Below are 23645 nucleotides of genomic sequence, written 5' to 3'. Positions count from 1 at the left end.
CCATGTTGGGCAGGCTGGTCTTGAACTCCTGGCCTCAAGTGATCCTCCCGTGTCACCCTCCCAATGTGCTGAGATTACAGGCATGAGCCACTGTGCCCAGCCTTTATCTTGGTTCTTTGTAACATTTAGACCTAAGCTCACCTGTTTCCTCTCAGGAAAGCCTTTCCTTGCCCTCCCTCAAGCTAAAGAAGCCCCACTCCTTCACACTATCAAATACTCTTGTTTCATGACCACCAAACTCTTATTCCTTCCCCATCGTTTCTTGTTTATTTGTTTGTTTGCTGATTGTTTTCCCTACTAGACCATAAGGTCCTGGAGAACAAGGGCCTTGCTCACCCTGTTTATATCCAATACGGTTAGAAAAGTACTTGGCACAGAGGTGCTCAGCAAATATTTGTTTGTTGAAATAATGACTAAGAATGAATAGATGGATGAATAAATTAAACACAGCAGAGAGTTCCGGGAGGATAATGCCTGAAAGCTGTCATTTAAGTCCCTTCTAATCCAATGAACTCATACTTCTATAGTTTGTTTAGCTTAGTGATTCACAAGAGGGTGGTCCAGCTCTCCCTGCCTCTGGGGGAATTTGAACATGTGGAGATGTTCTGCAGTTATATGACTGGAGACACTCAGGGCATCAGCATCAGGTGGGTGGGGCTGGGTGGGCAGAACAGCCAACAGTGTGCAGAATCGTCCTGTTGGACAACACGTCGTCCCCTGCATGCCTTTCCTAGAAAATGCCAGCTGCATTCCTTGTGAGATACAACAGTTGAGCCTAATCATTGTATATCATAGTTGTGGGAAGCTGGAGTTCCAGGTATTTCTAAGCTCCCAGCCCCTTACATTTCAGCCCTGGCCTGTGCAATATTTATGGCTTCACTGAATAAAACTCAAACTGGCTCAGAAATAGTTAATCCTACCTGAGACAGCAGCTATTTTTCTAGTGAGTCTTTATTTTCAGTGACTAATAGGTAAAAGCGACATGAGTTCTCCTGGTCTGTGGAGGGTGCGGCATAAACGATGTCTCCGAGGCCCGTTCCTGTGATTACTGAGCTGGATATGAGCGATAGGATATTTTGAGGAGATAAAAATGTCTGACCAGCTAATAACTACCAGACACTGGCACCAAAACGGGTCAGAGAAAGAGAAGGAAGGGAGACAGAGGGGCAGAATTCACTCAGAGACAGAGAGGCCTGGTGAAGAATTTATGTCAGGCACATACATGTGCACACATGCAACACAGACATTCAGATACGCAGCACAAACACCCACACACAGACATAGAACATAGCCCAGAAACAAGGAACATACCCATATGTACTCCATATTTTACCCTACAGGGCACAGACTACACACATAAGTACACACAGGCACACAGTATACACTTATGCAGAACACACCCTTCCTAGATGCACCGTGCATCCCCATGCAACACCCAGCAACAACAGAGACACGCCTATACTGCAAAGGCATATGAAATGCACCAAACACAACCAGCTCATGCAATAGATGGACACACATATATAACACACACATGCACACAACTCACTCATAGAAACAATATTCATTCTTGCACCATGTACACAAGTAACCACAATGCACAGATACATATAGACACATGTAATATTACACGTGTACTATTCAGAGATGTGTGTATACAAATGTAGGTCCACCTAGCACAGATATAAACACAAGTATAACATGCAAACACACATGTACACTCCACTAAAATACACACATCTTTAAAAGTACACATACAAAGCACAGAACATACACACACCTCTAAGACATACACACCCTTAAGAGACAAACAGCACACAGATACATGTGTTTATCCTTTGCTAACAACCGCTTTTAAAAGTGAACTCTCAGATCCCTGCTCCAACAAGAGTGGCAATTCCAACAACAACAAATCAACACAATATACGAACTCTACAACTGTCAGGTTAAAAAACATCATCATGTAAAGAAAACTAAAGTGTCATGTGACTCTCTTTGACCTTTGTGGAAATTGTTTCATCCTTGCTACAGGAAGAAAATCAGCATTTAGCATGGCTGAGGTGGGGCTTGTTCTTGCTGTTTTTCTGGCTGTGGGAGGAGGGAAGCAGAGAGGAGAAGCCAAGGCTCTTAAAAGGCTGTCGAGATGGTGCTGGCCTCAGCATCAGGTCACCTGGGTTGTGGCTCTACGATCTGATACTTACCTACTGTGTGACCTGGGAGGTGTTGTTCCCCATTTCCAAACCTCAGTTTCTTCATCTGTTAATACCTCATAGGGATACGATAGATAAACTGTAGGATCTAATCCAAGTGTGAATTGTGGCCTTGACCTCCTCATATTCCTAAGAATATGAAGAGGAGGAGATGAACCCACCAATGACACTCCAGCAAATGCATTCGTTTTTAGTTTGACTCCCTCACATGTCTTTTCTCCAGCCCCAGAAAAACTTCTGCATGGCATGAGTAGCTAGTACAACTGGGCTTGTCCACAAAGAGAGGCTGTAGATTATTTCATTATCTTCATTGAGTATTAAGTATCGGATCCTGTGCCAGGTGATTTACCTGTATCATCCAATTTTAATCTTCACAATAGCCCTTTACAGTGCATTCTGTTATTATTACCATTTTACAGATGAGGACATTGAGGTGCAGTTTGGTCAAGAGACTTACTTGCTCAAGATCTCCCAAGTCGGTAAATTTTGGAACCAGGATTTAAACCTACTCTGTAGTGGTGTAGAATAATGTCGCTCTCCCCCTTCCCCGTGAAAGTTGGTCATAAAGCTCTAATAAGTTAGTAGTTGAAGTCGGCTTGAAGTCAGAACCCAGGGTGATTGTAAGAAGAGCCCTCTGATTCTGGTATGTTCTCCACTGTGACTCAGGAGCTAGACATCATGGTTTTTAGGCCTCATCCTGGGTGTTTCTTACCTCTCACTTAACACACAGTCTCTATTCAAGTTCGTAGCATACTTTCAACCTTCTTAAGCCCTACCTTCTCCATCTATAACCTTATCTGTCTCTAGGGTCATGAATTGGTCAATATATCACATCAAAAGAATAACAGGTGGCAAGTCATTCTCTAGTTATGTCCTTTCTTGCCACTCTCTATTATCTGTGATTAGAAGCTTTGGGTTGATCAATATGCAGTGTTTCTATGAATAATATTGGAGGTTCGTGTGAGTATTAAAACTCCTTTTTAGGCATTTAATGTTGCCATTTTATACTCTACACAGCAGCATGGCTGTGACTGAGAAACAAGAGCCTAGAGTCAGGCTTTCTGGGTTCAGATCCTGGCCCTGGACCTCTAGGTAACCTTGAACGTATTACTTCGCTTTTGTGTATCTCAGCTTATTTTTACATATAATGGGTTTGTTCACAGTACGGAGACTTTTGCAAGTGGTTGTATATTCTAAACTTAATATTTGTAAAGTGCTTTAAATAAGATCTGGCATGTAAACGTTAGCTCTCATCATCATCAATATGGGCCTGCAGCTTTTTATGCTGTTTCAATTTGACTATGCTCTTTGTTTTACATTTCAACTTCTTCAAGTTTGGGTCTTGGCTTCCTTGATTACCATCCCTGATATCTAATGTTCTGAAAATAACAGGATGTCCCAGGCTTACCTTGGTTTTCTCTGTGTCGGGATTCAGCACAAGCTATCCTCTAGGGAGCTGTCCTGACTCCTTTTAGTTAAGGGCAATGAGGTAAATGTAGACATCAGAGGTGCACATTTGCCTACTACCTCTGGTGATAGACATGTGGCACCAGAGGTGGCATGGTTGATTTTAATGACAAGGTACACAGGAACCTTTCAGATACCCAAACAAATGCTGCTGTTTCCCAATTAATTATTCTTCCTGAGGTCCTTTTTCACCTTGCTCCAATCAAAGAGCTTCAATTTCTATTCTCTTTGCTTTTTCTGAGTTACCAATTTCTCTTCTCTTTCATTTACAAAATCCTCCCAACCAGCTTTGATAGATGATGCTGCATTTTGTCACAGCAAAACTTCTGTTTAAATTACTGCATAATCCAAAGATTTAGAAACCTAGATATGTTTCTTTGATCACATTAGATCTTATCCAAATATAGCTTTGGTGGAAAATTCACTGTACTCTTAGTCATCCACTGTACTATCCTGATCTTCAGCGAGAAGCAATGTGGTCTGGCAAGAGTATGTGGGCACCATTGCCATGGGAAGAACTTCAGATTGTGTGTGTTTGTGTACATGCGTGTGTGTGTGTGTGTGCATACATACTGTAGGTCAAAAAAAGTCCAATACTAAAAATCCAAGAGGGTTCAGACTCATAGGTTTTGCCTCAAAAGAGGTAAACCAACGTCTGCCCACCCCAGGATGGTATGCAAGAGTTAAGAAATGTGGGATTTCCAGGTTCATCAATAGATTGCTTACTATCAAATTTAATTCTTATCTTTCCTGTTTTCTTGATACCGGCTCCACAGCTCATGTATTTGTCACAGACCCTTTTATGTTGAACTCCAACTTCTTAGAAACTCTTGTACACAGGCAGATACCCATTGTCTCAAGTTTCAACTACCCTAAGACCACCTTGGAGAAGTTAAGAATATTAAGACGTCTAAACAAATTGATATAAGGATTATTAAAAAATAGACATCAGACTGTGTACAATGGCTCATGCCTGTAACCTCAGCACCTTGGGAGGCCGAAGCAGGTGGATCACTTGAGGTCAGGAGTTCAAGACCAGCTTGGCCAACATGGTGAAACCTTGTGTCTATTAAAAATACAAAAAGTAGCCAGTGCATGGTTGCAGGTGCTTGTAATCCCAGCTACTCTGAAGGCTGAGGCAGAAGAATCTCTTGAACCCAGGAGGTCGAAGCTGCAGTGAGCCAAGATCACACCACTGCAGTCCAGCCTGGGTGACAGAGCAAGATTCGTCTCAAAAACAACAACAAAAAAATAGACATCATACTGGATGCTGGAGAACATCACTGTCTTTTTCTCTGAGTCTCAGTTTCCCTCTAAGTCTCAGTTTCTTTATCTGTGAAAATTGGGACAACATTTACCTCACTGGGTCATTGTGAGAATTAAGTGAGAGGAACCGGGTCAGGATTTATATGTCCAGGCTCATGTTTCTGAAGGTGCATCTGGAGCCAGACTGAGCAGGGCTTTAAAGGAAAGGATAGGAAGTTTAGAATTATATTCTATAGATGATGGGGAATGATATTCACTCTCTCATGAATTATTTCATTCAACTTCTATTCATGGCAAAGACAATGATGAATAAAGTAAATTAGATTCATGTACTTTTGGAGCTTAGAATTTTTAATGTGTGACAGATGTAATTATATAATCACACAAATAAATATATAAATTGGTAGCATTTAAGATAAGGAGGGGCTGATGTAGATGGGGGAGAAATTGAGAAAGGTTTTCTTGAAGCAGCAGCAGTGGTGCTGAGACACGAAAGGGGTAGGGACTCATTCTGGGCAGAGCAAACAAGATATACAGAAGTCTTCATGAGGCAAAAGGGAGTATGGCTCATTAATAAAAAGGGCGAGGATGGGTAGAGCCTGTGATGAAGGAAAAAAGTTGTATGGAATAAGGCTGGAGAGGTAGAGGCTGGAGAGATAGATGGGGGCTGGATCAGGCAGCACTTTGCAAGACATTGCAGGATTTTGGCCTTTTCATTAAGAGCAGTGGGACACATTGGATGGGTTTTAAGCAGGGAAATGGCAAGCTTATATTTGTTTTATACCAGGATCTCTTTTGCGGCTGAGAAGATTGGCTCAGAGCAAGTGGGGAAGATGGAGATCGTGGGAGGTAATTGTGGTAGTCCAGGGGAAAGAAAAATGGTTCCACCTATGGCCATAATGGTAAAGCTAGAAAGAAAGGGATGGCTTCAGCATATATTTAGGAGATAAAATTGGCACTATTGGAATAGACACTGAGGTGGCGATGAGGGAGAAGAAGGTATTGAGGATGACTCCCAAGCTTTCTCCCTGTCAGAAGACTAGTGGCAGTGTTTACTGACGCTTTAAAGATAGAGGATTAGCGAATGCCATTTACCACTCTCCTCGAGACAGACTTTTCTTACTCTGTAGCTGTCCTGTGGGAATTTGTTGTGTCTCTATACCTATATTTCTTCTCCTTTCTAGGGTCCTCTGTGGTTCTGGGCTCACAAGAGGGCATCTGGCAAGGGCACAGAATTGCAGAGTGAGGGATACCTCAGGCAGCAACCATTCCACCACCATCATTTTATAAAGAGATAAAGAGATCTGTGACTGATGACCCCAGAGTGAGGGAGCCACAGGGATGGCTTACAACTTTTTAGGCCTAGGTCCTTTTCATTGCTTCTGCTGCTATGTACCCTTTGGTAGATGAAGAACATGTAATGAAGAGCTACCAATTGCAACCCTCTTATTCAAAACCCCTCAATACTTACTGTAATCCAATTAAAGACTTTATTCTTTGAGGATGCCCTCACTTCTGGCATTCAAATTACTTGTAAGGATTAACTGAGTTAATACAGATAAAATATTTAGAAAGTGCCTGGGATAGCCAAAACACTATGTAAGCTTTTGCTTCTGGTATGTTCTCACCCTACATGGCCCCATAACAGAGATCCCCAGTATCCATTCTCCTCTTTTAATAACGCAACAACCCTTCCTGCCAAGTTTGGTTGGGTACATGGCCGCCTAAGCAATCACTATGTTTCCCAGCTTCCCTTGCAGCTAGGTGTGGACATATGACTCGGTTCAGGTCAATGGAGGGTACATGAAAGGAAGGTGAGTGTCTTTCTCATTTCTAGAAGATTCAAGTCCATTTCCTAAAAGGCAAACCTTCCTGCTCTGGACTCTGGGTCCTTATTATTCTCTGGCTTAGATATGGCAACAATTGGGACAGCTGCCTTGGAGTAGGGATGGAAGCCCCATGTTGACTGTAGGGCTGATCTGGAAGCCTGAGTCACTAGGTGACCATGTATATCAGAGCTGCTCCTTCCCCTGCCTGCTGAAATCCTGGGACACTCACCACAGATTACTACTGTGTGGAAGGAACAAACTGCTCCCTTATGTAAGCCTGCATTTTGGAAGTCTCTTTGTAACAGTAGCTTAACCTGAATGCAACTGATACAGCCCTACCTACCTTTCCTCTCATGACTGCCTTTTACTTACTCTGTGCCCTGGCTATACTGCTATTACACTACTGTTATTACTGTTTCTTTTAGCATTGGCTTTTCTTCCTCCAGGCTTTTACTCATGCTGTTTCCACACTGAAATGTCTCAAGAGTGTTGCCTAAAGAAAAGCCCACGGGCTTTGTGATTAGACAAGAGTGAATTTGAATCCTGGCTCTGAAACTTTCCAGAGTGCAATGCCTTTCAACTCCCTGAATGCCAGTTTCCTCATCTGCAAAATGGGTCTACTGATACTTATCTTATGGAGAAGTTTATGATGATTGATGTGAAGTGCATGTACATCGTCTGGCTCTCAAAGAAGCTGGAGACTACTATCACTATTGTCACCTAGCAGCCAAGTCCCAGCTTGGATGGCATTCACTCTGGGGAATTTGGAAGTTTTCCAAATTTCCTTCATGATATGAATCCTGGGGTGCTTGTTAAACATGCAGCTTCCCCAGCTCCTTCCCTGGCCCCTTTCTTAGAGATAGAATGTGGGTTATGGTTGATGAATTTGTATTAACAAGCCTCTTGAGTGATTCTCATCATCAGTGAAGCTGGGGAAACTGACCCTGTTTCCCTAGCTAGAAGCAGCTGTCTTTCTCCTTTGATGTAGCTGAGCACTTTTTGTATTCTTCTGTTTCATCCATTTTTCCTTTGCATTATTATTTTTGTAATATACACATCTTTATCTCCACTAATAATAGTCACTATGTACAGAGTGCTCATTAGGTGCCAGACACTATGTGAAGTACTTTACATACATTATCTTACCTAATCCCTTAACCTCCTTTTCATCAGCTACTAAATTGAGAAAATAGTAACAGCTACATTATATTGTGCCTTTAAAATGTACCAGGTATGAAGCAAGGCATCTTTCATGCATTGCTCACAGAAGCCTTCCAGGATGGGAATTAGGATCCCGATTTTACTGGAGAAGTAGCTAGGTTTAGAGAGGCAAAGTGACTTTTCCAAAGACACACAGCCTGAAGGTGGAAGAGAGAGAGAGAGAGAGAGAGCTAATCAAAGGCAGATGGTAAGAGCTGGATAAGTCTGACTTCTGCAGGGAGAACATAACTTCTCTCGCAAGTTGATGCCACTCAAAATAACTCCATAGACCATCCCCACCCAGAGGGGGCAACCAAAGAGAGCTAATTTATTGCCTTCCTGCTTGCAGTTCTGGAAATGCAGACAGCTGCAGCACCCATCTGGGCACCTGGAGAAGAGGAATGGGAGAAGGGAAGGCAGACTCTATATACTTTCTGTTGATCAGGGTTGGATGTAATAAGGATGGCTTCTCTTGCAGTGTAAGGGGTCAAGAGTCACCTCCATTTCACCACCCGAAATGCCTTTAGGGGCCTAGATTATTCATAACTTCTTCATATGATTCAAATGGTTTCTAGTTAATGAATCATTTATTAATTAAATATTTACTAACCCTACAAAGAGATGAACTGGGTGCAGATTTTGCCCTCAAGAAGCACAGGAGAAGAGTTAACTGTTACTCCTGTTTCAGTTAAGGAAAGTGAGCAAAAGAAAAACCAAATGTTCTACTTCCTCATCATCCTCATCATTTTTTTTTTTTATTATGTCACAAGGGTATGAATGTCAGCTCTGTACTCAGAACATCAAAAAGACCTTGACTGTTCCTTCCATACTTCACCTCTTCTACATTGGTCCCCCAATTGATGTTTGAGACTTCACTATCCCTCAATCCCCAGGGAATCAGCCCTTTATTTTTGAGGGAGGTAGAATTGCTGTAGGATTATTCTATACTGTAAATAAATACAATCCAAAACTGTCAATGTATGCAGAATCTGGAATTGAGGAGCCTTGTCAGTCCTATATGAGCAAAGAGAATAATTGATCAGTGACAACCTTCTCTTAAAAACATTTCACATCCTAAAAGATACTCATCATTTACATATGAACTGGCACTTTGGAGTTTCTGAGCACTTCATGCCCATTATCCTGTTGAGCCACCCAGAAGTCTAGTGAGATAGATTAGGAGCGAAACACTCAGAGAGGTTTGATACCTTACACGTCTTATGCAGTCTGGGGCCCTGCCTCAAAATTCATTGCTCTATTCACTAGACCAAGCTGCTACTCTAATCAAATCACTCTTCTGATTTCTATTTGCTTGACTGAAAACCCCCCATTTTTCATACGAACATTTTCCCCTGCTTTCAATCATCTCTGATGTGGGGTAGAAATGCAGCTATATTAAAGAATGATTCCATCACATTGTGGAGCAGAAGCATAGCAAGAGATGAAGTGTTTCTGGTTGAGAGCTCCCCATTCTTCCAAGTTAGTGCCAAGTACAAGGGGCTTCTTGTACCATAGTGGAGGAGAATATCCCAAAGAACAGATCTCCTAGGTGACCAACCTCCAAACTGTCTTGGTAATTAGAGTCACCAGAAGCCATTGGTTCTCAGGAAGCATCCCACGTTCAAGTAAAACAGATGGCAGGTAAGTTTGGAAGTAGTTCTTTCCAGGATTTTCCCTGCAACCAGATTCTAAGAGCCAAGACAGCTGAGTCATTATCTCATCAATTTGGCCTGTGTTGACTGCCAATTGGGGTAACTCAGGATTAGGATTCAAGTCATATCTGGTAGATCAGTGGGCCAAGGAATGTCTGGAAGGTAAATACAGGGCATCAAAGATGATGAGGTTAGCTAAGTGAGGACACTTCAGACATGGGATGGCAAGAGGGCAAGGCAGTGAGTTTCTCTTCTGATACAGACATAGTTCGGCTTTTGTTCTGTTTTACTTGCTTGGTGGGTGGGTTGAAGAGGCAGGTGGGCCCCATAATCAGTTCATGAAGTACCTTGGAGGTACAAGGAACTATCACTTAATATTTCTCACTTTTGTTTTCATTAATCTATCACAGGTAACAGATAAATGTTTCCTGCCCCTAAAAGTGTCCCAGCTTTCTCCCTGATCCACTCCCTTTAATTGCATATGTTCTTCATGAGGTTCTAGCATGCCTAAACTTCTCCAATACCTGATCAGGATCAGCTCTCAGCAACAGATCTTGTTGTTAAACACAGAGTATAAAAGGCCCTTACAAATAATGATGTGGTCTTAGCATTTTGCTGATAGGTAGGGTTCCGTGTCTCAGGGCTCCTGGGACAAAGTTTACATCTGTGGTCCTGGTGTCTCCTTAATTCATAATACCCCTTTTCACTTTCAGTAGTATTGCAGTTTGGATCATAAAGTATGGGGCCCTGTATTGATCGGTAAACGTGGGTACAGAAAGGGTTAAGTGTTCTGTTTGAGGCACAAAGTGGATTGGTGACAGCTGGGATGGGAACCACTGCTCTTCCTCCCAGGCTAAGGCTGCCTGCTCCCGGGTACCCTTTCTTAGGTATTCACTTATTTACACTTTGCCTCATTGCAGAGAGGATTTGAGGCCTGTCACTCCCCCACAAAGTTTAATACCTTATCATTATCATTTACCACCTTCGAATCATAGAAGTTTAGAGCTTCCCCTCGTAAAACCAACTTGGAATGTGGTATGCTTGTATATCAGGAACATACATTAATTCCAACCTCTCTGGGGATTTAAAAGTTTTTCTGGAAAAGCCATTCTTTATTTTAGAGTTTTTCAATGACTTTAGACAGAAGCAATAATGCTCTTAGCAGGATTATAGCTACTGGAAGGCATTTCAGAGGCATCTGGAGCACCATTAAGAGCACAGGATAGGGAAATAGAATTTTCCTGGCTTAAGCCACAGCATTATCATTGATTAGATATGTTAACTGGAGCAAGTTTTATCACCAATCTGAGCCTTGACTTTGTTATCTGCAAAATGGGATGTCTAGTGGCAGCTAACATTTTTTAGATACATAGTAGGTGCCTGGTTATAGCAGTTAAATGTTTTATATACATCATTTATTTTTACCCTTATAGCAACTCCAGGAAATAGGCACCAGTAGGAACTCCAGCTTAGGGACAAGGAAACTGAGATCCAGAGTGGTTAATTAACTTGCTTAATGCCACACAGCAAATGAGTGGCAGAGCTGGGATTTTAATCCAGGCAGAGTCATTGATACTCACTATAACCCATAGGATTACTCTAGCAATCAATGGAAATGACACCAGCAATAGGCATAACTAGAGCTTTTGAGCACTGACTATGTGCAAGCACCAGGCTACTCACTTTATGTGCATTAACCTATTTGATCCTCAGGCTAAATCAATGAGGTAAATACCTCTTAGTGTCTGATAGGTACTCAATATATAGAAAGTCCTTTGATCTTATCCTACGTTTTCAGTTTCTAGAGGTAGAAACTGAGGCCCAGAGAACGCATGTGATCTAACTTCCCCAAACCCTATAGCAAGGAATCAAAGCTGGGATAGGAATCCAGGTCATAACTCCATCTAGGGTGATATTACTCTATCAGGAGCAGCTGAGAGTTCACCTCTGCAGAGATGAGTAGCAGAGGGGTCCTGGGAGGTGGCATGGCCGCTCCTTTTGGCCTTCATTATCTCCTATGACCCCACCTGCACTGATCCCACCATTATCCCCATATGTTCTTCCTTATGGTCATTCTTGATGCTTAGTGTTCCTAGGCAGACCACACACTCCATGCCTCCAGCTCTTGTTCCTGCTATGTTTCCAGTCTGGAATGCTATTCTTGGCTTTGCACATATGGGAAATCCTTGTTCGTTCTTCTAGAATCAGCTTATCTGCAGAACCCTTTCTAACACTCTGCTGTTCTTGCTCTTCCACCCCAGGCAGAATGAATACCCTCTTTGTACAATTCTGTGGTACTAATATCATAAGCAGCAAAGTGGTTAGGCTGGGTTTGAGTGGCTCTGTCCCCTTAGGTAAGTCATTTAACTTCTCTCTGCCTCAGTTTTCTCATCCATACAAAGGGGGCACTTTAATTTACAGTTTTAACTGTATCTTCCTCCTATGGTTGTTGTGAGGATAAAGGAAAACATTCTGTGTCAAGTGCCTGGAACATAGTAAATGCACAATAAGGAGGAGAGGCTGTTGTTACTCTCTGTGTTCATCTCTTCTGCCAGGCAGTGAACACTTTCAAGGTAGGGAATGTGCCTTTTCCCCTTTGTCCTCCACGTTTAATATGAGTCATTATCTCATCAAGTTGGCCGGTGTTGACTGCCGATTGGGGTGATATTTAATAATATTTAGTATTTTAATATGTTTATTGAACACTTGTATGTGTGCATACTAGGCATGGGTAACTTGACTATGTTTCATCCTCACAACAATTTTAAATGGTAGGCATTATTATGTTCACTTATAAACACCAATAGTAAGGCTCAGAGAGGCTGTTCAAGATCTCATAGCAAGCAAATGAGAGTGCCAACCTAGTACATGGTAGCCATCTATAAGGACTGAATGTAAATTTGGTTTCTACCCAGAAGTGTGTACCTCTCAAATGCTGGTGGAGAGGGGGAAAAAGCCTGGACTGGTGCAGAAAGTTTTCCCCAGAGGTAATCAAATGGATAATAGTCATTCATTCATGTATTTATTCACACATTCAACACATATTCATTAAGTGGCTAGTATTTACCTGGCCCTGGGAATATAGTGGTGGTCAACAAGACAGATAAGGTCCTACTCCTCAAACTTATGATCTGTTGAATGAAAATGGACACAATAGGCACATATCAGTTGGCCAAGCCATCCCCAGAATTTAATGATTTAAATGACATCCATTTATTTAGCTCACAGTTTTGTGGGTTGGCCGAGAACTTCCGGTCTAGGGGTTCTGCTGGGCCTACTTACGCATACCTGGTTGGCTGGCCAGTTGGCTGGCAGCTGAATGAGCCAGGATGGCATCACACATGCCTGACAATTTGCACAGTGTTGTCTGGGGAGTCAGGCTGACTGGGTCATGTGTCTCTCATCCTCCAGCAGGCTAGCCTGGGTTTCTTCAGACAGTGATCCCACTGTCCCAAAAGCAGCAAGAAAAAGCAAGTTCCAATATGCAAACACTGTCCAAGTCCTTGTTAGCATCATGTCTGCTATTGTCCTATTGGCCAAGGAAAACCTCATGGCCGTGCTCAGAATCAGTGTGACAGGGGACTACTCATGAGTACAGATATGGGGATGGTGAGGGGGAGGAAGGATTTGGGCCCGTTTTTGCAATCCTATTGATGACATTACCAAGGATATTTCCTAAAACCTGTCACTTCTCTCTGTTGTCCCCAACACCTCCCCTGGAGCCCAACCTGCCATGTTATTTTGTCTAGCTCCTTATTTCTTCCCCTGCTTTGACCCAGCCTGTTCTCAGCTCAGTGGTTAGAGTAGCCTTTGCAAATCATAAGCCTTGCATGTCATTCCTCTGCTTGAAATCCCTCAATGGCCACCTTTGTTCTAAAGATAAAGACCAATGGGCCGGGTGCAGTGGCTCATGCCTGTAATCTCAGCACTTGGGGAGGCTGCGGTGGGTGGAACACCTGAGGTTAGGAGTTCTAGACCAGCATGATCAACATGGAGAAACGCCCTCTCTACTAAAAATACAAAACTAGCTGGGTGTGGTGGTGCATGCCTATAATCCCAGCTACTTGGGAGGCTGAGGCAGGAGAATCCCTTTAACCCGGGAGGCAGAGATTACAGTGAGCCAAGATCACAAGATTGCCTGGGCAATAAGAGTGAAACTCCATCTCAAAAAATAAAAATAAAAATAAAAAATAAAAAAACTCAATGGACTTATAGTGGCAGTAAGCCTGCATGATCTCCCCATGCCTGAATCATCAAGCTTGTTCCCTTACCCTATGCCCCAGCCCACCTTCTTGCTCTCTGGGGTCCAGAAATTCTGGTGTCCTTCCAGCTCTTGAAGTGCTTGTGCCCTTTCTGGCTCCAGAGATTTTTTTTCATGCTGCTGCTTTTTCCTAGAAGGCTTTTCTCCATCCTCACCCGTTTGACCCCTATTCATCATCCTTCAGTTTTCAGAACTAATGTCACCTCCTTGGGGAGTATCCTCTGACTCCCACATAGGTCACGCCTCAGTTACATGCTTTTCTATAGCATGTATTCTCCCTCTGAAGCAGGTGCTCTGGTCATAATTCTGCATGTGCTTGGTTATTTGGTCATGTCTGTCTCCTTTTCTAGACTTTAAATCCCAGGAGAGAGAAAGGGTCTGTTTGGCTTGCCATGGTATCCACAGAATCTAGTACAGGGTCTGGTACACAGTAGGCACTCACTCGTTAGCCTTTTAATGAAGACGGCTTAGGCACCTCCCACGTTGCCGCTCTCACCTCCCTCTCGCCTCTCCTCTGTGCCTCTGTGGAATTTGTCAGCAAGAGAGCCGAGAATTTGTCCTGAATTTTAAACAACATTTGATTCCAAAATGGGGAGATTTAGCAGACAAAGCTCTTTCCTTTATCTTTTTTTTTTTTCTTTTTTTAAACTAAGGCTGAGATACTGCTCACCCTCTGGGGACATTTCCACCCCCCTCTCTCCCCACAAAATGGGCTCTGTGAACTGCTCTCTCGGAAATCTTGTGAAAAGGGCAGGGTATTGGAATTTGAGACAAAGGGAAGAAAAATGAGCTGGCTTGAAAAGTCTGCCGGCATCATAATGAGCAAGATTATTCTGGGAAATGCAGGAGTCTGCTGTAAAAGGCCCTAGTAAGAGGCAGTTTATAACTAGCTTTGGGTCAGACACACAGCCCACTTGCACACACAGACACAGCCATGCAGCCAGCCTCCCCCCACCAGCCGTGGTCAGCAGCCTTACTCTAAGTTGGGAAATTCAGCGTCAGCATGGCTGGACAGCTCTTCTGATGGGAGAAAGGGCAAGAGAGCCAAGTCTTGAGTTAAGGTTACCTGGTTTCACCTGGTGCTACCAAATGCAGGTATCGGGCTCTAGTTTTCTTGCTGCTCAAATACTTCCAATCTGTAGGTCTACCTTATGTGAGTCAGAGGAAGGTAGTTCAGTGGGGTCAGAATCCACTGAATTCAGCCCAGGGATCTGTATTTCAGTTTCAGTGCTGCTGCCAACATGCTGTGTGTTCTCAAACATGTCACTCTCAGTTTCTTGCTTCCGTTTCTTCACCTTTAATAATATTTAGTATTTTAATATTGATGTTTATTGAACACTTGTACGTATTAGGCACAGGTACCTTGACTATGTTTCATCCTCACAACAATTTTAAATGGCAGGCATTATTTTCACCTATAAACACCAATGGTGAGGCTCAGAGAGGCTGTCCAAGATCTCAGAGCAAGCAAGAGTGCCAAGATCTTAAACCCAGGGCTGCATGGTTTCAAAGCTAGAGCTCATGAACCATTATGGAGGCTTTGGGTCCCCAAATGACTCATCCTCATTGCTCACCTTCTTAAGCAAAATTCCAGCAGAGCACTGGGGACATTCCGACACATACTTGGATTATTTTAATGATCTGGAAATTATACCATTTGATTGGCACAACAGTTGATACTAGTGTTGTCTATGTTTTACAGAAAAGAAAACAGAGCCTCAAATAAGTTAACGGACTTCCCTCAAGGTTTCATAGGACAGCCAAGATACAAACCTGTTTCTGTCTTACCCTAGAGATTATTTTGTTTCATCCATACCATGTGCTTTAAAATAAGGGGGTTGAGCCAGAGAACTAAGGTCCTCTGGGTGACATTGCATGACCAGCAGGTGAGCATAGTATACTTAAGAGTCTAGACACACCTGCAATCCCAATGCTTTGGGAAGCTGAGGCTGGCGGATCACTTGAGCCCAGGAGTTTGAGACCAGCCTGGGCAACACGGCGAAAACCCATCTCTACAAAATATACAAAAATTAGCCAGGCATGTTGGTGTGGGCCTGTGGCCTCGGCTACTCAGGGGACTGCGGTGGGAGGATTGTCTGAGCCTACGAGGTTGTGGTTGCAGCCCACGAGGTTGAGTCATGGTCACCTCACTGCACTCCAGCCTGGGTGACAGAAAGAGATCCTATCTCAAAAAATCCCAAAACAAAAAAAAGTCTGGACAGGGCTGAACTCCTCAAAAGATGCAGCATTCTCTGAACTCTAGCTAGGGAGAAGCAAGTGAGGCACTCACTTCAGGAGCAGAATTTAAGGGGGTACCACAAAAACCTCAGTCATTAAGATAAATAATATGTAATTTAACATTTAAAAACCCTTGAAATTGATGTGAAAAATACCCAGATTATTGAAGAGAGAATCAGACCCTGTACTTGGTAACTTATTTCTCTTGCTTCCCCTTAGCCCTGGTCCAGCACAGGAGGTGGCCTTGTGCTCCAAGGTCTGGCTGCTGATCATGAACTCCTGTGGCCTGTGGTGGGGAGGGAGGGCCCCTCTGTCTGTGACCAGATAAGAGACAGCCCTAGCTACAGAAGACTGGACTTCTGAGTTGATCTGGCATAGGCTGCCATTGGAGGGTGATAGATAGGAATGGGAAGACATGAACTTGGAGACCTAATGGCACTCAGTCTGTACCCGTCTTCCTTGAAACAATGGGTAGATGAACAAAAATGTCTATCCTCTCTGGACCACAAGGTAAATACCCTGTGCCCTCAGAGAGTACAGTAGCCCTAGTGGTCTTAACTTTTAGGGTTTTTGTTTCACCCGAGAGTCGTAAAGATGTTGAACTTGTTGCCCAGGAAAAAAATGCCCCTGCATCAACACATAAAACATTTGCGCATGAGTTCAACAAACTCAAGGATATCCTGAACCCATAAATCGAATTCTAATAAACCTCACTTTAAGAGTTTTGGTGAAGTGAGAAATGCATTGTATTTGGACAGAGAAAACCAGAATTCACCAATAACAATCTAAGCAGGTCACTTTACCCGCTGAACCTGTTTCCTCAGCTGGAAAACAGGGGTGGAAGTAATACATCTGCCTGCTCAGAGTATTATGAGGCTCAAACAAGTTAATAGAAGTCAAAATACAATGTAAACTGCAAAATGCTTTCCTCTCAGGGGGATGTTTAGTTTAACCATTATTGTTATTTCAGTGGATCTTTAGAAAGTTGGCTGGACCTTATTTTATTCTTTTTCATGGCTGTGTAGTATCCTGTGGGGGGGTATATGTATCCCTTTTTTTTTTTTTTTTTTTTTNTTGAGACGGAGTCTCACTCTTGTTGCCCAGGTTGGAGTGCAGTGGCATGAGCTCAGTTCACTGCAACCTCTGCCTCCCGGGTTCAAGTGATTCTCCTGCCTCAGACTCCCAAGTAACTGGGATTACAGGCATGTGCTACCACACCAAGCTAATTTTTGTATTTTTAATAGAGACCAGGTTTCACCATGTTGGCCAGGCTGGTCTGAACTCCTGACCTCAGGTGATACAATCACCTTGACTTCCCAAAGTGCTAGGATTACAGGCATGAGCCACCATGCCTGGCCACACATTTCCTTTATACAAGTCATTGTTTGTGAGTTCCTAACTTGATCCCATATCTTTGCTATAGTGAATAGTTCAGTGATGAACATATAAGTGCATGTATCTTTTTGGTATAATGATTTATTTCCCTTTGAGTATGTGTCTAGTAGTAATGGTAGTGCTGGGTCCAATGGTAGGTCTGTTGTAAATTCTTTGGAGCTTATAATCCTAAGTGAATTGGCATGTTCTCATGTATAATGAGAGCTAAACATTGAACACACATAGACACAAACCTGAGGACAATACACACTGAGGATTATTAGAGGAGGCATGGTTTGAAAAATTCCCTATTAGGTACTATGCCCACTACCTGGGTGTAATATCCCCATGTAAAAATCCCGCACATGTACCCCCCGTATCTAAAATAAAAGTTGAAATTTAAAAAAAAAATGGCTGATTTAAGAATCTATTGCCCTGGAAGGCAGGAAGGAGCTTCTTCTGTGGTGGGTCGGGTAAATTTGGCCTGGCTGGCTCTAAGGCTCTGGGCTTGGCCCCCCTCTCTCTGTTCCTGTCCCCTTTCACCAATCACCCCAAGCCCCTTGGAGAGCTCTTTCATGCAGACACACACCCCTCTCCCTGAAGATCAGTCACAGTAGCAGATAAAGAGGGTTGAGTGAGTTAGGGAGGCCACATATGAGTTCCCATTAGCTCCATCTGCATGTCTCTAGTGGAAGGGGTTGGTAAACAGTTCACACTTATCTTGCTCCTCAGTATTTAGCTGATTTCCATAATGAGCTCCATTGAACTGCGAGGCCCCAGAGGTGTCCCAGGGCTTCCAAAATGCACTGTGCTCTGTAACTCTGATTTATGAAGAGGCGAAGGCAACTAGGCTAACAAAGCAGAAAGGCACCATCAATTCATAGGCACAGCATCTGGAGGCAGAGAGGTCTCAGTCCCTAGGTCCCAGACTAGGAATACTGAAGCACCCAGGGCTTTGGCAGATTCTGGTAGGGAAGATGCGGCTGCTGGGATCCTGCAATAGCCTTTCCTAGGCACAAGGGGAGAGGAACTGAGTTGAGGTACCAGCACATATTGGTTGGTAAGGGATAGGTCATAGGGTCTGACCTGAATTCTGTTAACCTTTTTGCATTTTTTCAAGGGCAAATGACATAAACTAGGCAATGTGCTCTGATTCCTTCGGCAGCAATAACTCATTTCCCAGCCAACTTAACTGTAGCAGATGGGGCAGACTTAGAAAGTAAAGGCAAAGTATACTTGTTCTAGGTATTTACTATTCATCTACTTTTTTCCCTTTCTTTCCTTTCCTTTCTCTTTTTTCCTTTTTTCTTTCCCTATTTTCTTCATTCATTCAACAAATTTTTATTTAGGGCCTACAACATGCCAGATTGTTGTGTGTAGTAAGGATAAGATGATGAGCTGTAACAAATCTGGATCATGCTCCCATGGAATTTACAGTCTATTGGAAGAGATGGAAATTAATAAAATCATCAAATAAATAAAGGTAAAATTACCACTTGGAGAAGAGCGATGAAAGAGAGATACTTGATAAGATGAGAGCCCCTGACAGGGGAGAATGACATAGTTAGGGAACACTTCCCTGAAGAAGAAATGCTTCAGTTCTGAGCTCTGAAGGAGTTTTTAAAATTGAGAGGGAAGAGATTTCCAGGTAGAGGGACCAGCTGGAGTGAAGACCCTGCTGACCAGAGGGAGGATAGTATCGGTGTATTACTCAGATTAGGCTAGATTTTGCTATAGAAATAAAAAGCCCCCAGTTATTAGAAGCTGAACAATTGTCTTAGTGAGCTCAGCCTGCTATAACATATCATAGACCAGGTGGTATAAACAAGAAAAATTTATTTCTCACAATTCTGGAGGCCGGGAAGTCCAAGATCAAGGAACTGTCAAATCTGTTGCCTGGTGAGGGCCTGCTTTCTGGCTGCAGGTGGTTATCTTCTGGTTGCATTCTCACCCAACCTAGAGAAAAACCATCTCTCTAGTATTTCTTGTCATAAGGGTGCTAATCCCATGCATGAGCACTGCAATCATGACCTTATTTCCTCCCAAGGACTCTACTTCCTGCTATCATCCCCTTGGGGGTTTAGATTTCAATATACAAATTTTGGGGAGGAGGCACAAACATTTAGTTTATAACAATAATGAGGATTTGAGTCTTATTTCTACTCCATGTCCATCATTAGTTAGCATAAAATCTCTGTTTCAGCAATACAGACTGATGGCGCTTACATCATCAGGAAGTTTGCAAGTTGCTGTGAGGAAGCAGAACTAGAAATACTTGGTGAGCAGCTCTGATGATTCTACAGGGAATATGGTAAGATGGCCACTGTGCCAGGACAGCAGGAATGAGGGACATGTGATCCTGGACAGGCAGACAGGGGTCTGATCCTGTGAGGTCTCCCAGGCTATTGTAGAGATTTGGGTTGTTATATTAAAAACAGTGGGCAGCTGTTGAAATTTTGTAAACACAGAGGTCTTAACAAATGGAAACTATCAGTATTCTGATTTTACGGATGTTGATATTGATGATTACCAATATAGAGTACCTACTCTGTACCAAGACGTTATCCCCCTGCTTATACTGCCCCAGTAATTCTGCGATATTTAGCATTTTTATCTGTACTTAACAAGGAGGAGACTGAGACTTAGAGTGGGCAAACAACTTAAAGTTACAGATGCTTTGTTTTTCCCAATTCATTATTCTAGTCCTAGAGAAAGTTAGACCTCAGTAAGGCTACTGGGGCTGAAGGTCATTAGAGAAAAAACAGAAGCAAAGGGGAGTGGAGGACATCTCACATACAGCAATCATGAGCCCTGCCTGTATGGGTAACTACCACATCCTCAGCCCTAGCACAGGGAATGATACCTGGAATACATCTTATATCTATGCATGGGAAGGGTAGAAAGATGGCTGGCTGGCTGACTGGCTGGCTGGATGCATAGATGGATGAATGGTTGGATGGATGGATGGATGAACTGAGGGATGGGTGGGTGGACGGCTGGCTGACTAGATGGATAAATGAATGGATGGATAGACAGATGAATGGATGGAAGGATGGATGGATGGATGAATGGAAGGATGGATGGATGGGAGGATGGGTGGATAGATGGATGGATGAATAGATGGCTGGCTGGCTGGATGGGTAGATAATGAAGAGTAGAAATAAAGGGTGGATGGCCAGATGGATAAATGAAGATAGGCAGCATCAAGGAAGTTACTTATCATATGGCAGCTACCGAATATCAAACTTGGTTTCATGGGCAGCATTCTCAGTTCTGCAGGTAAGAGGTGGGACCTTAGAAGAACAAGAGCAGGTCTGCATATTACGGCAAGATGAATTAGTCTGAACAGACCTAAAATTTCAAGTTTCTCATATGTATTAGGTTATTTTAAATATTACCTTGTTTAATCTGTGAGTTAGAAGCCCATGGGGCTAAAAACAGATCTACATTTACTAGGAAAACAAGTGTATCAGATTTTGCATACCCGAGAGTTGCTGAATTATCAATTTTTGTACCATTAAAAAGCCAAATACAGGAGGGAGGAAGCTTCAGCTCCGCTCCATAAGGTTAAGTGTGATTCCTAATGCAAATGAGTCAACAAACAAAGCGCTCATCAAAGGGCTGCTGCTCACATTGTTAAGAGCCTTGTATCTCTCACATCTTATTTTTGTCTCTATTGATGAGGTTATTGTTCCATAACACCCCTCTGAAATGCACACCTAGACTTCTTGCGTGATTTCTATCTCTGATAAGAAAGTAACACCAATGCATGTCACTGGTATGCAGCCTCTTTTGTTAATAAACACGTTGCTTTATGAGAGACGTCCTTCGTGCCTCTTGCCCTGGTTTTCATTACCTCCCTGGGAACTTTTTTCAGGTTTCCTGGGTAGTAAAAAAAAGCAAGTAGATTCAAGAGAAAGAAGGCATCGGCATTGTCTCTTTCATTACCCACTTCATGCAGTACTTCTACGTTTAGCCAAATCCTCCCTAACATCACTCAGCTCAGGCCGTACACCTCATAGTAACCAATGGTACCCTAATATCTCTTGTTTTCTTCATTCATTTGTTTATTTGACTACTTATGGATTAATTCACTCAGTTACGCACAGTACATTTCAAGCCCATTGCAAGTGCTGGGCCACCCCCGCAAGCTCCTTCTGTGTTCTGAATACAGATTCACCTTTAAAAAAATTTTTTTTTATTGTACTTTAGGTTCTGGGGTACATGTGCAGATCATGCAGGGTTGTTTCACGGCAAGGTGGTTTGCTGCCTCCCTCACCCCGTCACCTACATCTGGCATTTCTCCACACGTTATCCGTTCCCAACCTCCCCACCCCCTGCTGTCCCTCCCTTAGCACCCACCCCCAAAATTGACCCCAGTGCGTGATGCTCCCCTTCCTGTGTCCATGTGTTTTCATTGTTCAACACCTGTCTATGAGTGAGAACATGTGGTGTTTGGTTTTCTGTTCTTGTGTCTGTTTGCTGAGAATGATGGTTTCCAGATTCATCCATGTCCCTAATATGTTTCTCACCAAGACTTTCCTTAGCTCAGGAATCTGCAGTATTGCCTTTCTGTCCACTGGTGGTCAGAGGTACCTGTAATCCTATCACTGATGCCCACAACACTGTTCTCTGATTAACCTTCTCCCCACCCCTGTGTTCATGGTCTTCATGTTCCTGCCTCTGCATTTTTGCTTATCCAGTCCCTTACTTGTCCAGTTCACCATTTAAATCTTGCTAGTCTTTGAGAGCAGAGTCCATTCTCCATTTTCTCCCTAGCACTTTTTCTACCTGCTTCAGGTACACTTCCCTTCCTGTAACCCCAGGTAGCAGTGATTTTTGCTTATCCCTATCAACTTGATTATTCTTTCCTGGAGTATTAGACAGATTTATTAACTAGAGAAGCACATTGAGGTTGCAAACCAGACTCTACACTCTTTTAATTTCATTCATTCTGTATAGTGTAAAGAGCTCTGCTTTTAGAGCCTGAGAATGTGGGTAGTGCTTGGCTTTTTTACTTACTAGCTAGGAAACCTGGGAAAGTTATTGAATGCCTCAGAGCCTGGTTTCCTCTTCAGAAAAACCAAAATAGTAACACCCATCTCAAGGTCTGTGGGGCTGCCAATGAGTTGGTTTAAAGTATCTGGAACATAGTAGGTATTTAATGAATGTCAGATGCTCTGGAATAAATCCTGAACACTTACTATGTGCCAGGTTCTGTGTAGGGCTAGCTTCTGATCTTGCCATCAGGAAACCTACAGTCGTCTGGAGATGGCGACGCTGGCAAAAAGCAGATTAAATGAGATATTGAATAGAAAGTGCTTAGCATGATGCGTGCATCTATTAAGTGCCCCGTAAGTGGTGTTATAAACTACTGATGTGCATTTATTCCTCTATATCATTTAACATAAAGCATATGTAAGAAAGTGTGGCTTAGTTATGAGTCATAAATGGTTGCTCTTTAATCATATAATGGTATCGAGTCAGAGCTGATTTCAGAATGTAAAGCCTGTTAATGCATATTTGCAGCTTTGTTCTGTTAATGGACAGAAATGGTGTAACAGAGAACAGGCTGCTGAATAAAAACGATGCCTCCAGGGAGTGGGGTTTAGATGGCAAAGGAGTTGAGAGTGACTCACAGTCCCTGTAGGAGTGAGAACACTGGCATGTGATGCCCCAAGATCCAAGACCATGCCTTTGAAGGGTTTTTTCTCCAGAGCCTCCTCCAAACAAAATTGGGTTCCCAGGAACAAAAGACTTCTGAGTGTCCCCTGAAATGAGCACCAGAGTTCTGGATGAGAACACCAAGTTTTTGGTGGCTCAGAGCCATCTACTGATCACCAGGAGAAAACTGATACAGTAGACCGAGAAGCAAATGGGTCCCAGACTCTCTTTCCAGCTGAGTATTGGCCAAGCCACTTGACCTTTGTGAATTTTGTTTTTCTTATCTGCAGAATCTGGGCAGTCAAACTCACCTACTCAAATTATTACAAAGCTCAAATGAACTTCCACAAGCGATGTAGTGTCTCAGGGCCATTGTCCATGGTTCTCCTAATGAGCCAACAAGCAAGTAAGGGCTCTCTTGGGCTCTCCCTTGTGTATGGGTCAGGATAGTGGCCTCCATAGAGAGTGCTGCAGAAGTGTCAAC

General features: G+C 43.0%; 1 long non-coding RNA gene across 1 annotated transcript in view; it reads left to right on the top strand.

The window, feature by feature from the left end:
• Positions 1 to 1875: 1875 nt before the first annotated feature.
• The window catches only part of LOC108282756, a 227194-nt gene continuing 205424 nt past the window's right edge, over positions 1876 to 23645 (top strand). Inside the window, exons 1-2 of the long non-coding RNA XR_001816572.2 lie at positions 1876 to 2060; positions 2630 to 2689. This is a non-coding gene — a long non-coding RNA (uncharacterized LOC108282756). The remainder of the gene's footprint in view (positions 2061 to 2629; positions 2690 to 23645) is intronic.

This window comes from Cebus imitator, unplaced genomic scaffold, assembly GCF_001604975.1.
Source record: "Cebus imitator isolate Cc_AM_T3 unplaced genomic scaffold, Cebus_imitator-1.0 Scaffold250, whole genome shotgun sequence".
Taxonomy (NCBI): Eukaryota; Metazoa; Chordata; class Mammalia; order Primates; family Cebidae; genus Cebus; species Cebus imitator.
The sequence above is the reverse complement of the archived record's forward strand: the minus strand, read 5'-3'. Positions and strand labels throughout refer to the sequence as shown.